A 16,059-nucleotide genomic window follows, 5' to 3' on the forward strand; every position below is an offset into this window, starting at 1 on the left:
TATTATATGAATAGTATATAGTGTAGAATTTTTCTCCTTTTGAAAAATTTTAAGTTTTTATTTTTTTATTTTTCTCACTCTATTTTCTTTTGTTTACCTGTTTCCTCAGTCTCTTTCTTCCTTTTCTCATGCTAACAATTACCTTCTTTTGATTCCACTTTCACTCTTCCTATGATCTAGTATTTCTATATCCTCTATTTTATCCCATTAACAGTTACACCTACACACCTCCCCGTCCTCTTTTTCTATCATTAGAAATTGTAGCTCTCATTGCAAATCTATTTGACATATTGTAGGTAATAATCAAACTCATCTTCTCTGTTTATTATGACAATGCTGCTAATGTCTTCATAGGGGGTATTTGGTATAGCACTACATATTTTCTGTGCTGAGGGCTGCTAATGTTTATCTCCCCCTTAAAGAAGAGGTTTTGAAAACCTTCAGGGTCATTTTAAGTTTATAGGGGGGAACTTCTATATCCCAGATCTGCACTGCTAGGGAGGAAGGTACATGACCAACATGAAAGAACAAGGGAAGAAAGTATTCCAAACAAACCAAGATTCTATATTAATAGAATCCAATGACATCAGAGTAGAAGAAATGTCAGAGAAGGAGTTCAGAATACACTTAATTAAAATGATTTGTGAAGCAAAGTATAAGATAAGAGAGCAAAGGTGGGCACTGAAAGATCACTCCAATAAACTGTTGGAAAAGCAACTGAAGGAGGTAAAAAATCATTTCAACAAAGAGATAGAGATACTCAAAAAAACAACAACAAAAAAACAAACAGAAATTCTTGAAATGCAGAAAACAATAAACCAAATAAAAACCTGAACGGAAAGCATGACCAACTAATCACTTGGAAGACAGAACAACAGATAAAAAATTAATATTGAAAATAATGTTAACCAAACAGAAAAGATGATAAGAAATTGTGAATGGAACATCCAAGACTATGGAATATCTTTAAAAGACCTATCATTAGATTTCTCAGCCCAGACCCCAAAAGTTAGAAGATCTGGAAACAACATATTTCAAGGTCTTAAAGATCATTTTTGCCAACCAAGGATCTTATACTCAGCAAAAGTAACTTTCAGGTTTGAAGACAAAATAAAATGTTTCCATGATAAACAAAATTTAAAAGAATTTACAAATAGAAAGCCTGCACTACAGAACATTCCCAGCAATATATTCCATAAGGAGGATATTAAACCCAACAATGTAGTTCAGCAAAGAAAAGAACTACCCTAAAGGAAAAGTCAATCAAAGGAGAAGCGAAGTCAAGTTAAAACCCCAAAATTAGCCACAATGACTGAAAATAGAAATCTTATCTTAATAATAATCCTGAATTTTAATGACTTAAATTCATCAATCAAAAATTTCCATTTCAAATTGGTTATGATTTTGTCAATTTACATGTTAGGTTAGGAAAGATAGCCCTTTGTGGTATGAACTGTAAATATCTCCATTAGTCATCTTTTTAAAAAGTTTTTTATGACACTTTTATCCATAAAAAATTTGATTTTTATGTAACACAATGTAACAGTGAAATAATTTATGACTTGGGAATTTTGACTCACACAAGGTTAGACAGTTCATGGTAATTACAGATATGTATAGAAAAAAATTCAGTTTTGTTCTTAATATTTAACAATTGTGTTATTTAAAAATATCTTTTGTATATCAGGAATTATCATGGTATGTAAAATGAGGCAGGGATATTATTTTATTTATCCCTATAACACTTATTGAATACTTATTTTTCCCAGTGATTTGAGAAGATGTCCTCTTTATAAGTTTAATTTCTTTGTGTATCTGTGTGTACTTACTTAAGGGCACTCTGTTTTGCTAGTAGATCAGTTTGATACTTTTAAATTATTTAAGCTTTAAAAGAAATGCCTGAATATGTTTTAGTGTTGTTCCCATTTCTATTTTTTTCACTAAATTTAGCATCAGGCAATATAGCTTAAGACTGTGAAGCTTTCATTGAGGTTTTGTTGAATTAAAATTTAATTTACAAAATAATAAGGCCCACCTATTTGTAGAAAGTCTATTTTTTTGGCTTCAGTGATATTTTAATTTTAATTTTAATAGGTCTCACATTTTTATTGACAAAAATATTAATATATTTTTATTAGTGTTACACATGAAAATTTTTCTTCCATTAAATCTTTCTAAATATTGTTTGAATATATGTAAACTACTCATTTTTGTATGTTGATTTTGTACTTGGTAATCTAATTGAGTTATCTTACTGTTTATAGTAGCTGTTAATAAAATATTGTGAATCTTCAAAAGAAAAAAAAGAATTAAAGTTGCACATGAGTTAGCTACCAGAATATTTAGTGCAGCATATTTATGTAGTAATAAATTTGAAACCGAAATAGACCAATAAGTGAATGACCAAATATTATTATAATACCAGTATATAGTGGTTTACTATGGAATCATTAAAATTATATAGTTTAAAAATAGTTAATAAAAAAGTAATATATTGTTCAAAGGGAAAATCAAGTTACAAAGTACTATAATATTTTGATTCTATGTAAAATAGAAAAATTGTGTGCATTTGTATGCATTTCTGTGTGTAACTTGTAAATTGAATAAAGCTGACACATTTGGGGTAAAAAAAGGGGGACCTAGCCTCACTCATGTTAAGAATGCTCTCAATATTGCCGTCTTCACAATGAATGCCCTTAATATACATTTTGAAGATAATACACATTGCTAGTCCTCAGCCTTGGACAGACACTTGCCCCTAAGGAAACACTACCAAAGATTTATGTAAAACAATGACTTTCACAAGACCTGATATGGTGGGACCATGCACCTTTGATTACTTGGGGGAGGGGATATGCTTCTGTTCTTACTCCTACAGTTCCTGTCTGTATTCCTGCCAGATGTGTGAGACTCAACAATCATCAAGAGTTGGCATCAAAAACTTCACAATCTGATTCCCAAATTTCATTTGATCCTGGATGAAGAGAATCCTGATTTGAAGGTGGAACCTCTGATAAGAACAAGAGGCCCCAGAGACCCTTGGTCTTCAAATCATATAGTGACTTGGAGAAATATAAAACATTTAACAATATCTGCTCAACAAATGCTAGCCCAAATGGGTTTAGAATTCACTCTGTAAAACTTGGCAACAGCTCTGTTTGCCAAATTTACCCAAAATTCTATGCTGGATATTATCATGTTATTTCTCTGTTATTGTATCCCTGTTGGTGGTGCCTCCATACTTAGCAGAAATTGTTTATTCTCCTGAAATTTGTATCATCAAGCTCTTCTTGATAATGGGCTACTATTGATTATTTGCTGTTTTTACATCATATAGGGTGCCAAGATTTTAGCAATATGTGTGTTTTTAACTTAACTGATAATAATAACCACATTCAAAAGGAATTGGATCATCTTAAAGACAATGTAATGAAGGTGTAAAAAGATGATGGTGATTGGTATTTATTTGGTTGGTTAACTTGATGACTGCCAAATTTTTAAAGGATCAAACAGCTTTCATTGGAGAATGTTTATTGATACATGCTTTATTATGCTGTGTGTATTTGCCAATGTTTGCTTTGATTTCTCCCTCCACCTTTCTTAAAGAGAAGACAAGACATGTCTATTCAAAAGACACTTAAAAAAGCAGAGTCATAGGGATTTCAGCTCAGTCAATATTCCTAGGAGCAAAAGTCCTTTGAGTTGAGAAATATCCTCAGAACAAAAGGCACTCTGTTTGACATGGCTTAGAAATGCTCTCAAATTTTCTGCCTTGAGGCCTGGAATCATTTTCTTATTATAATAACCTTGGCACTAATGCACCCTAAGAAGCAAGAATGTTATGTGATCTGCACATGGGCAAATCTAACTGTTCTATGTAACCTAGGTAACTCAATTTGATCCTGGAATGGATAAAAAACTGGACTGGCTCTTTTTGCCATCGGAGTGTTTGCCTCATTATTAGTTCTCCCCTTAAACCTTATAGCTAGATCCCAATTAATCTTTACAGAATTTCTGAAAAAAAAAAGAGAAATCCTTGAAATGAGGACAACAATAAACCAAATAAACTCAATGGAAAGCATCACCAACAGAGTTGATCACTTGGAAGACAGAACTTTAGAAAATGAAGACAAAATATTTAATCTTGAAAATAAAGTTGACCAAACAGAGAAGATGATAAGAAATCATGAATGGAATATCCAAGAAATATGAGATACCATAAAAACACCAAATTTAAAAGTTATTGGGATTGAGGAAGGCACAGAGATACAACTCAAAGGAATGGATAACCTTTTCAATGAAATAATATCCAAAAATTACCCAAACATAAAGAATGAAATGGAAAATCAAATACAAGAGGCTTAGAGAATACCAAATGTACAAAATTGGAACAGATCCACACCAAGGTATATTATAATGAAAATGCTTAACTTTAAAATAAAGACAGAATTTTAAAAGTTCCAAGAGAAAATCATTAGATTATATATACAAACCAAAACAAATATCATCAGATTTCTCACTCCAGACTCCAAATGCTAGAAGTGCCTAGAACAGCTTTCTTCAAGCTTTTAAAGAACATGGTTGACAAAAAGAATATTATACCCAGCAAAATTAACTTTCAGATTTGATAATAAAATAAAAACCTTCCATGACAAAGAAATTTTAAAATAATTTGCAAATAGAAAACCTGTGCTACAGAACATTCTCAGCAAAATATTCCATGAGTAAGAAATGAAAACAAGTTAAGTCAGCAAAGGGAGAAAGTACCCTAAATGTAAAGCCAAAAAAAGGAAAATCAAGCCACATTAAAAATGAAAAATAAGCCAAAATTTTCAGAAATGCAAATCATATCTCAATAATAATCCTGAATGTTAATGGGCTAAGCTCATCAATCAAAAGGTATATACTGGCAGATTGGATCAAAAAGAAAGACTCAACAATATGCTGCCTTCAAGAGACTCATCTCAGAGAAAAAGACATCCACATACTAAAGATGAAAGGATGGAAAAAACATACCATGCACATGAACTCAGGAAAAAGTGGGGGTTACTCACATAAAGTGAACTTCAAGTCAAAGTTAGTCAGAAGGGATGAAGAAGAATATTTCTTACCACTGAAGGGAACTGTCATTCAGAAAGACATAACAATTGTAAATATTTATGTTCCAAATGACAGAACATCTATGTATATCAAAGAAATTCTTCTCAATTCCAGGATCCAAATAGACCACAACAGAATAATTCTGGGTGACTTCAACAAACTGCTCTCACCACTGGATAGATATTACAAGCAAAAACTGAACGAAGAAAACATGGAACTCAATAACACAATCAATAATTTAACCTAACACACATACATAGAATATTTTATCCATCAATGAGGAAATACATTTTATTCTCAGCAGCACACTCCTCAGTTTATACCCAAAGGACATAAAATCAGCATACTACAATGACACAGTCACATCAATGTTTATAGCTGCTCAATCCATGTTAGCTAGATTGAGTAACCAATGTAGATTCTCTTCAATTGATGAATGGATAAAGAAACTGTGTTATATATACATAATGAAATACTACTCAGTCATAAAAAAGAATAAAATTATGGCATTTACTGGTAAATGGATGGAGTTAGAGGATATAATGCTAAGTGAAATATGCCAATCCTAAAAAAAACAATGGCTGATTGTCTTATCTGATAAGTGGATGATGAGACATAAAAAGAGGAGTATGGGGGTAAAGGAAGAATGGAGGTACTTTGAATTATGTAGAAGAGAGGGATTGGGGAAAAGAGATAGTGGGTGAGACATTATTATGCTATGTTCATGTATGATTACTCACTTGGTGTGAGTCTACATTGTGTACAAACATAGAAACAATAATTGTACTCAATTTGTGTTATCAACAAGTCTAACCCCATTGGTTGATACAGACAAATCTACCTCAATGAGTACATTTTTACAAATTGAACCAGTTAAGCTGATATTGATGAATCTAATCAGATAGTTGATATTAATGAATCTAACCAATAGAGTTCATATTGAGAAATGAAGCTTTATGAGTCAATATGGGCAAATCTATAATGATGATTCAATATTGATGAATCTACAACAAAGTGTTGATACTGAATCTATTTCAACAGGTTGATATTGATGAATATGCACAGAAGACTTGATATTGAAGGATCTACCCTGATGGGTTAATATCAATGAATCAACATTGACAAATTAATATCAACATATCAATATCAATGAAAGTAACCAGTTGAGTCAATTTCTATGAATCTCTACCAATGAGTCAAAATTGATGAATTCACTCAGTTGAGTTGATATCATCACATCTCTCATGATAGGTCAATAAGACCAATCTTTCCCAATTGGTAAATAACACTGAATCTACACTGAAGAGAAGATACTGAAAAATCTACAATGAGAGGTCAATATCAATGAATGTACACTAACTAGTAGATATTTATGAGTTTACACTGATGGGTTGATATTAACAAATGTAACTCTTATGGTTGTTATCTACAAATTTATGCCAATGAGTAGATGTGGTGCATCAAAATAGACTTGTCAGGGTAGATTAGTCCATATCAACTCATCAAGATAGATTGTTCAATATTGACTTTTCTTGTTAGATTCATCAATATCAACCTATCTGTGTAGATTCATCAAAATGGACTCAGCATAGATTCATCAACAGTGACACTTCAACATAGATTCTTTGATATTGATGGGTTCATTGACTTGATGATGTAGGTTCATTGATATAGATTTTATGGGGTAGAGCCATCAATATTGAATTACCTATGTAGATTAATTGGTGTAGATTCATCAGTTTTGATACATCACTGTAGACTCATCAAATTCAACTCAAAGGTTAGATTTGTCAATATTTAATCATCAGTGCAGATTCATCTCTATTATTCAATATAGATTTGACAATATTGACTCTTTGAGATAGATACCTCAACATTGATCCATTAGGGTAGATTCATTGATATTGACTGGACTGGGTAGAGTTGTTGATATCAACTCATTAGTGTAGATATGTTGATATTGATATGTCAATATAGACTGGTGTAGATTTATAGACATTGACTCATCGATATCAATGCATCAACATTGATTAATTGATGTAGATTCACTGATATCAAACTATCAATGTAGATTTGTCAATATTGACCCATTAGGGTAGATTCATTGATATTGACTTGATGATAAAGATTTGTTGATATCAAATTGATGATGACTCATTAATATTGATTCCTCACATAGATTTGTTGATATTGACTCAAGTGTAAATTCATCAATAACAATCACACAGGGTAGATTTAAAGATATCAAATGAATATTAGATTCATTAATATCAACCCATCAGTATAGATTAGTTGATATTGATTTGAAGGCAAGGATTCATCAATGTTGACTCTTCAGTGTAAATCAGTAGATATAGATTCAATGGGTATATTCATAAATATCAACTCAACAGGGTAGATTTGTCAATATCAACTTGTCAGGTAGATTTGATTTTATCAACCATAGGGGTAGATTCACACTGATATTGTCATAACATGTTAGTGTGCATTTGTCAATATTGACTCAATGGGATAGATTTGGTGATATCTACTCATTGGTGTTGATTCAGTGACATCTGCTCATCATTGTTGATTCACCAATATCAACCCATAGGAGCAGATTGATCAATATCAACCTGTCAGTGTAAATTCATTAATATCTTCTTGTCGTAGATTAATTGATATCAACCCTTATTGGTAGATATGTCAATATTAACCAGTCATGATGGATTTGTCAATGTTCATATATCAATATTGATTTGTCAATTTAGTTTCCTTGACATTGACCTGAAAATGTAGATTTTTCAATATCAACTCTTCTGGGTATATTCATCAATATCAACCCATTGTTGTAGATTTGATAATATCTATCCACTGGGGAAGATTCATTGATATTTAATAATTTAATAATCATGATACATTTATCCATATCAACCCATTGTGGTAGTAGCAGTAGTAATGGAACTGGTGAAACTTTGCAATTGTCAAGCATAAGAGTTCCTCTATTCCCAGAAGATTTGTGACTGAGATCAAGGTTACAGCTGAAAGTTCTCTTGCACAGAGCCTCCTCATGCAGAGTTTTACCACAGAAGTTAAACATCCTGTGCCCTTGCACAGAAAAATTCCCAGGTGTTAGTCATGACACAGTCATGAGGACATCAGAGACCCCCAATCTCATCACTGCTCTCCCATCCTGTCACCACTTTGCACAGAAATGTACTCATTTGGGTTGATTCATCAATATCTACCAATGAGGATAGATTTGTTGGTATCAACTCAATGGGTTAGATTTTCAAAATTGATTTGATTGGTTTGATTTGTCAAAATCAACTCATTGGGGGTAGATTCATCAATATCCACTTGCCAGTATAGACTCATCAATTTTGACCCTTTGGGTTGATTCATCAATATTGACTTGATGGCATAGATTTATTGGTATGGACCCACAGTAGTAGATTTATCAATATCCAACTGTAGGGGATAGATTTATCCATATCAACACATCAGTATAGATTCATCCATATCAACCTGTTGGTTTTATTCATTGATATCGATGTGTTGATATTGATTCACTGATGTAGATTCATCATTATTGACTCATCACTGTAGATGCATAGATATCAACTCATCAGGGTAGATTTGTTGATATGATTCTTCAATGTAGATTTATAGATATCAACCCATTTGTGTTGATTTGCTGATATTAAACCTATGGGGTAGATTCATCAATATTGACCTGTCAAGGTACATTTTACAATATCAATCCATCAATGTAGTTTGGTCAATATTGACCCAATGGGTTAGATTTGTTCATATCAACACATTGGGGTAGATTTGTCAATATTGATACAAGCATGTAGATTCATAAATACTGACTTTTGCAGTATATTTTTCATTATCAATTTGTCATTATCAATGATATGATGTAGATTCATTGATGCCAACCTGTTGGATAGATTTGTGGATATCAACTTGTCAGTGTAGATCATCAATATTGACCCATTGGTGTACAATCACCAATATCAATCCATGAAGGTTAATTCATCTGTATTGACCCTTTGAAGTATATTTGCCAATATTGACTGGTGCATATTTATTGTAATTGACTTGTCTGTGTAGATTCCTCCACACCAATCCATTGTGTTAAAACTTTCAATATCAAGTTGATGTTATATATTCACTTATGTCAATCATAGGTGTTGATTCATTGATATTGATTCATTGGTGTAGATTCTTTGATATCAACCAGTTGGAGCAGATTCATTGATACTGACTTTTCAGTGTAGATCTGTCCATATCCATTCTTTGGGTTAGATTCTTCAATATAAACCTGATGGGGTAGATTCATTGACATCAACCTGTAGATATTGATTCATCTATATTGACTCATCAGTGTAGATTTGTTGATATTAAACTATCCATGTTGATTCATCAGATATTGATTAGTCAGTATTGATTCATAGATGTAGCTTCATTTATATTGAACCATGAGGGTATATTCATCAATATCACTCTTCTGGAGAGACTCATTGTTATTGACCTAAAGGTACATTTGTTGATATTGACTTTTTGGTGTAGATTCATCAATATTGAATCATTGGTGTAGATTCTTTCATATCTACCTATTGGGATAGATTCATCAAAATTGTTTCAATTGGTTAGGTTTGCCAATATCAACATATCAGTGTAGATTCTTTAATATTGAACCATTGGTCTAGATTCACTGATATTGACTCAAAGGTGTAAATTCATCAATGTCACCTTAAAGCTGCAGATTCATCAATATTGACTCAAAAGTTTAGATTCATCAACATTGACACATTGGTGAGGAAATCTCTATGTGGACTCTTCAGCATATATTTGTTGATATTGACCCATAAGCATACATTCATCAATATCGATTCATTGGTGTATTTTTGTTGATATCAACTTTTGGGATACATTGTTCAATATTGATTTGCTGATATCAACTCTTCAAAGTAGATATGTCAATATTGACTTAATGGGGAATGTTTGTCAATATCTACTCACATGTGTAAATTTGTGAGAATTGGATCATCAGTGTAGATTCATGTATTATGACTTAGCAGGTTAGATTCATTAAAATCTATTCACTGGGGTAGATTTGTTAATATCAACACATTGAGGTAGATTCATCAATATTGACTCTATGGGGTTTATTTATTGATACTGGCACATTGATGTAGAGTCATTGATATTGACTCTGGGGTATATTTGTTGATATCAACTCAGTGGGAAGACTTGCTGATATTGATGGGTTGATATTGATTCATCAATGTAGATTTGTCAGTGTTGACTCAGCAGGGTACATTCATCAATGTTGATTCACCATGATAGATTCTTGACATCCACAAATCTGTACAGTTCTGTTGTTGAGGTTGCTTCATCATTATCAACCAGTCATGGTAGATTCTCCTATATCAATTAAAATGCATAGATCCATCAATATTGTTTTGTTGAAATCAATATAATGATGTAGATTGATCAATATTGACTAACCCATGAACATTGGTTGATATTGATGTCTCTGAGTAGATTTGTTGATATTGACTCTTTGATGGAGATTTGTAGATATCAAATTATAGGGGTAAATTCATCAATATTGATTTGTTAGTATAGGTTCATCAATGTAGATTCATTGATATCAACCCATTGGGGTATATTTTTTGATATCTACTCTTCTGGGTATATTCATTAATATCTACCCTTCTCACCAGTGTAGATTTGCTTATATCAACCTGTCAGGGCAGACTTGTCAGTATCAACCAATCAGAATAGATCCATCAATATTAATGGTTTGATGTAGATTCATTGATATCAGTACTTCAGTGTAGATTCATCAATATCAACTCATTAGGGTAGATTCATCAATATCAACCTATGTAGATTTGGTGATAAAGAATTGACTTGGTTGTTTTGTCATTATTGACTCATTGGTGAAGATTCATAGATATCTACTTGTAGGCTAGATTCATAAATATTGATTTATTGATAAGGATTCATCAATGTAGATTCATTGATATTGATCCATTGGGCTATATTTGTTGATATCTACTCTTCTGGGTATACTTATCACTATCTATCTGTTGATGAAGATTCATCAATATTGACTCATTGAAGTCAATTCATTCATATCAACCCATTGTATAGATTCATCAATTTTAACTATTCTGGATAGATACATTGACATCGACCCTTCATTGTAGATTCATCAAAATCAACACTTCAGTGTAGGTGTATTAATATGGATTAGTCAATATCAACTTGTCAATATAGATTTGTTAATATTAACTTGATAGGGTAGATGCATGAATATTGATTCATCATTGTAGATTTGTTGGTATTGACTTTTCTCCTTAACATGCAATTTTATAAATGCTTATTATATTTCTGTTAAATCGAATTCATCTAATTTTAACTTATGGTATCCATGACATCCAAGATTTTAGATTAATCTACCTAATATTTTAAGTCATTAATTTTTGCTGAAGATACATTCTATAAGAAATAGATATTAAACTTTAACCATTTTAGAGAAATCAACACTATATTGATTTCTTGACCATTTAGAGAAATGAATAGTTAAGTAAATTTAAAGACATCCTTACATTTATCTATTTAGCCAATTTTAGTCATGTAAACTGAAAGGCATTTGGATTCATTTTATTGTAAATTTATTAATGCTTATTTTTTATATAAATGCTAATTTTGGCACCATATGCATAATATATATATAGACAAAAGCATATGTGTAGATACAAAATACAATAAACAGGTATGCACACATATGCACAAAACTGATATAAAACAAAGAATTTATAGTTTTAAGTTCCCAGTTATGAAACAAAATAGCTTCAGATTTTTATTGCACAGAATATCATATTTAACCACTGAGAAATAAAAAAAGACTCACAAATATTTACAAATCATGCATAGGACCAGTGCAGTTGGAGACATATGGTCAAGAATCTACCAGTCATGGGGAAGAGTAAAATCAAAGTTTCATGTGAGCTACTCATTCTCCAAGGTGAAGGATTTACTCTCATTTTCACCATTGTATATTCTTCATCCTTAGATCTTTTCCAAAGGAATCTCTTCCTTTCCAGTGTATTTATGAGTTAATTTTTGAATAATTGGACTCTGAGTAAAGACAGTAGAAGAAAACATTAGGCAAGAAACTCCAGGACACAAAACAAGACCAACTGATGCAGGACAAAAGCTGAATTCACAAAAACAACTTGGAGCTCAGAAGACAGAGGCTTTGAAACATGACACAGTATGAAATATTACACAACTGGATCAGATTAGAGTCAGCTCATATATGAAAAAAATTCTGGGAAAACATGAAGTCCTTAGGAGACTTTTTGAAAGGACAATAGGTACATATGGAATCCTTTTCATTTTTTCTTACTGTGAATATCTGGAAAGAATAAAAAATGCATGGAAATTAGTGAATTACCTGACATTCTCAAGCCTGCTGCACCTGGCTGATCCAGATTCTTCTTTCATTGTCTCTTTCTTTCTCTTTCTTTCTTTCTTTCTTTCTTTCTTTTTCTTTCTTTCTTTCTTTCTTTCTTTTTCTTTCCTTCTCTCCCTCTTCCTTCCTTCCTTCCTTCCTTCCTTCCTTCCTTCCTTCCTTCCTTCCTTCATTTCTTCCTTCCTTTCTTCCTTCCTTCCTTCCTTCTTTCCTTCCTTCCTTCCTTCCTTCCTTCCTTCCTTCCTTCCTTCCTTCCTTTCTTCTTTCTTTATCCTCCTTTTCTTTAGTCCTTATGTGGAACTAACTCAAAGAACAGAATTTCAGAGTATAGAAAAAGAGAACTCAATCTTTTAAGACCTACAGCAATTTTGATTTAAAAGTGATAAGATTTCCTCTGCTTTTGAATCAGTTTTGGCAAAAGCTGATGGAGCTTTCATTACATGTGGATATCAGGAAGGCAGCAAAAAATAAGGTAATATGCCATTTTGAACATGATACTCAGAAAACTTAAACATAGCAGTTTGACCATTTTCTTCCATTTTTGTAAAACAAGTTCTTCTATAAGATAGGGTAATAATTTATGTTTTTCTTCAGAGATGATTTATTTTCCATTCCCTTGCTGGTAATCAAGCCAGGTTCAGATGCAGAATAAACCTAGTATTTGTTTTTTAAAAATTGGGGAGGTGTTTACTGAGAAGTGTAACCTTGCATCCAATGTATGAGGCAGAGGGAAGACTAGAAGTGTCTCCTGATTTTCCTTGTCTCCTGTGAACTAGAGTGTGGAGATTAGTGACAGAGGATGGGAGAGCAATGATCGAGATTGAGGGTCTCTGATGACCTCATGACTGTGGCATGCCTGGGTGCTTTGGAATGTTTCTGTGAAAGGGCAGAGGATGCTTAGCTGTTGTGGCAATGCCCTTTATAAGCAGGGTCTCTTCAATAGTTTTATCAGCTAGGACCTTGATCTCAGGCACACAGCTCCTGGGAAGGAAGGAATTCTTATACTAGACAAGTGCAATATTTCACCAGCTCCACTTCTCCAGTTTCTGACTACTTATAGTAATTTATAACAATGGACTTTCCTGAGAGCTACACAAATCTCCTCACATTGCACTTTGCAACTGTGGCTTGCAAATAAAGGAAAGCAACATAGGATGTCCTAGTTTCTGTAACTTTCTTGAATACAAAAGAATCATGGTTGCATAGTCTTTATATATATAGATATATAGATATATAGATATATAGATATATAGATATGAAGATTGCTGGCATAATTCTTTAGATCTGCATCTCCATCAGAGAGCAGAGCTCCATCTGATCCCAGCTCAATCTTCAAAGTCTGTGTCTGTGAATATTTCCCAATCCCCATTCCCCCCTGACTACACCTGGGATTTTGGTTGCACTGGTTAAGACTGTTGGTGGCCCATATGGATCCAGACACAGGGTAACTTTCTTCAGCCATTAGAATAGGGGACACTACTGGAGGTGCACCTTATAAGTCAAAAAAATCCTCAAAGGTAAGGAGGTCAGGGGAGTATGTCAGAGTCAGATACAAACTATGGGAAATATAGGATCCAAAGAAAGGGATCATTATGTGTCTGTCCTTAGAGATCAGGAGAGGAAGAGTGATAATTCTGTTAGACAAGCACAACTGTTAGAATTTATAAACTTTACTACTAAAACTCTGTCCCACTGTTGGTACAGTCTCAAAATGAATTTAGCAAGACACCCTTGCTTAGAAAACTGGCAGAAAATGTTATAAGAATCCTCTAAATGTTGCTTTTATTGTGTAGCAGGGCTGGGGATTCACTATGTTGTGGTTAATCAATGCCAGAAACATTCTGATTCAGTGTATATACACATAGTCACAAACAATAAATTTGGAGCATGTGTATTTACCATTATTTAATGTTTTTTTTAGTGTGCTTCTTTGTACTTTATATCAACAATTCTAGGAAAAGGGTTATGACTGTGTATACATCAACTTTTTCTCCATTGTGACTAAAAGACTTGACCAGAGCAATTATAAAGGAGGAAAATTTTATTTGAGAGTTCACAGTTTCAGAGATCTCAGTCCATAGAAAGCTAGCCCATTCTTTGGGCATTGAGATGAGGTTAAATATCATGGCAGAAGTGTGTGGTGCAGAGAAGTGGCTAATATGAACAAAACAGAAAGAGACACTCACTCACCAGATGCACAATATATACCACAAACACTTGCCTCCAATGAAACAACTCCTCGAGTAACACCCTTCCTCCTTTAAGTTACCACTCAGTTAAACTCACCCAGGAGATTAATTTATCAATTGGTTTAGAGGATAAGGAGGACTTTCTGAATTGTTTGGGTGTTTCTCAAAGAAGTGTGGAGAAAGTGTTCCTAAAGTGAGTATGTACAGTACAGCACTTTCAAATGTGTAGAAAGGTCTCTTGATTTAATTATAAATGGATTACTGTGATATGTAGGGAAGTGTGTTTGTCATATGGAAGGTTCCCTGAGGTGGAAAAGTGTCTTCTTTTCATTGTGCAATGAGGTCTCTCTAAGGCAAGTATAAAGGGCCTTCTGAAGGGTGTGGGAGGTCTCCTTTATGTATGTGGGAGGGCCCACTGTTGTTAGTTGGAAGGGCTCACAGAGATGCATACAATTTGATTAAGGAGAACACTGAGTTGTGATGGGAGTTTTCTTTGGGAATAGTAGAGGGAATCTCTGTGGTGTTTAGGGAGGCCAGTCAAAAAAGAATCATGAGAACTCTGAGGTGTCTAGGTATAGACTTTGGAAGTAAGTAGGGAGGGCTCTTCAGTGAGCATTGAAGTTGATCTGAGATGTTTGTTTAGGGTTTGCTGAGGTGTGTATGTAGGACTTGAAAAGGAGTATGGTGTGTACTCACTTAGCTATGTAGGATTTTCTCTCTGAAATATGCAGGTAGAGATCACAATGTGAGTAGTGAAGATTTTTTTTTTTAATGTGTCAACAATGCACTCTGGTGGGCTCCTTGATATTTGTAGTTAGTGTCCTCTGGTCTGTGTAGTGTGAACTTGTTGAGGTATTTAGGAGAATTTTATGATGTTTCTCTGAGGGCTCTTCATGTTTCTGGGAAGGACCCTTAAGGTGATTTGTGAGGGCTCACAGAGTTACATAGGTATGGAGCTTTGTGAATGATAGAAAGAGATCAGTGAGTTGTTTCCAGAAGGCTATTTGATGTGAGTCGTTAAAGCTCATTAAATTGAGAGAAGAGGACAAACTGCTGTAGATGGAAGGGAGATATGAGTTGAGCGTTATGGTTAGACCTTGGGTATGTGTTAGTTCTGGATCAGGGTTAGCATTTGTGGAAAGGAAAAGCCTTTGTTGTGAATTGAAAGGCTTCTCTGTGGTGTGTATTGAGTGCTCTGAAAAGTGCATACATGGGCCCTCTGGTGCTTAGAGTGGTCTTGTGGAGAAGTATAGTTAGTAGAGTGGGCTTCTAAAGAATTATAGTTTGTACACA

The sequence above is a fragment of the Sciurus carolinensis genome (genome assembly GCF_902686445.1).
Source record: "Sciurus carolinensis chromosome 14 unlocalized genomic scaffold, mSciCar1.2 scaffold_125_arrow_ctg1, whole genome shotgun sequence".
Taxonomy (NCBI): Eukaryota; Metazoa; Chordata; class Mammalia; order Rodentia; family Sciuridae; genus Sciurus; species Sciurus carolinensis.